Consider the following 620-nt stretch of genomic DNA (forward strand, 5'->3'; position numbering starts at 1 on the left):
TCTCTCTGTCTGCCTGGTGAGCGCATGCGCCCTATAGCGAAAACCTCTCAAAAAAAAAGAAAAAAGACACCAGGTCTGGGACTCGAACCGTGGTTAACTACATGGGAGTCCAGTGGCGTAGCCATTACGCCATCTGCTGGTCCCACAAGAGCCCTACAGTTTATCAGAGGCCAAAAGGAAAGAATCAGAGTGGTGGCTAGGAATGAGGCACTTAGGTTTGAATTTGGCATATATGTACGTACTGAGTGTCTCGGTGCCTACAAACTGCAGGTGTGTAACGCTCCCTAGAATCTGAGAATCTAAAGAAAGCTAGGACTAGCATTAAGGCATAGTGGTTAAGGGAGCTGGATTCTACATAGCCCACCAGCCCCAGGAAGCTTGAAACCATGCTGAGTGTGTGTGCACGTATAACCAAAATCATTAACAGGAGGCATGGACAATAAGAGACTGCACCATGACCATGGCCCACTAGGAGGTGCTTTGCCTCCCTCTCTCTGTCTGTCTCTCTCTCTGACAAGATTACATGCTCTCTGGCAATGACAGGAAGGAAGGAAGGAAGGAAGGAAGGAAGGAAGGAAGGAAGGAAGGAAGGAAGGAAGGAAAGAAGGAAAGAAGGAAGG

At 48.4% G+C, this 620-nt stretch overlaps 1 protein-coding gene across 1 annotated transcript in view; it reads right to left on the reverse strand.

The window, feature by feature from the left end:
- DOCK2 (dedicator of cytokinesis 2) overlaps positions 1 to 620 on the reverse strand; it is a 445944-nt gene that overhangs the window by 384259 nt on the left and 61065 nt on the right. The window lies entirely within an intron of this gene.

Source organism: Tupaia chinensis, unplaced genomic scaffold (genome assembly GCF_000334495.1).
Source record: "Tupaia chinensis unplaced genomic scaffold, TupChi_1.0 Scaffold000234_1, whole genome shotgun sequence".
In the NCBI taxonomy this organism is placed as follows: Eukaryota; Metazoa; Chordata; class Mammalia; order Scandentia; family Tupaiidae; genus Tupaia; species Tupaia belangeri.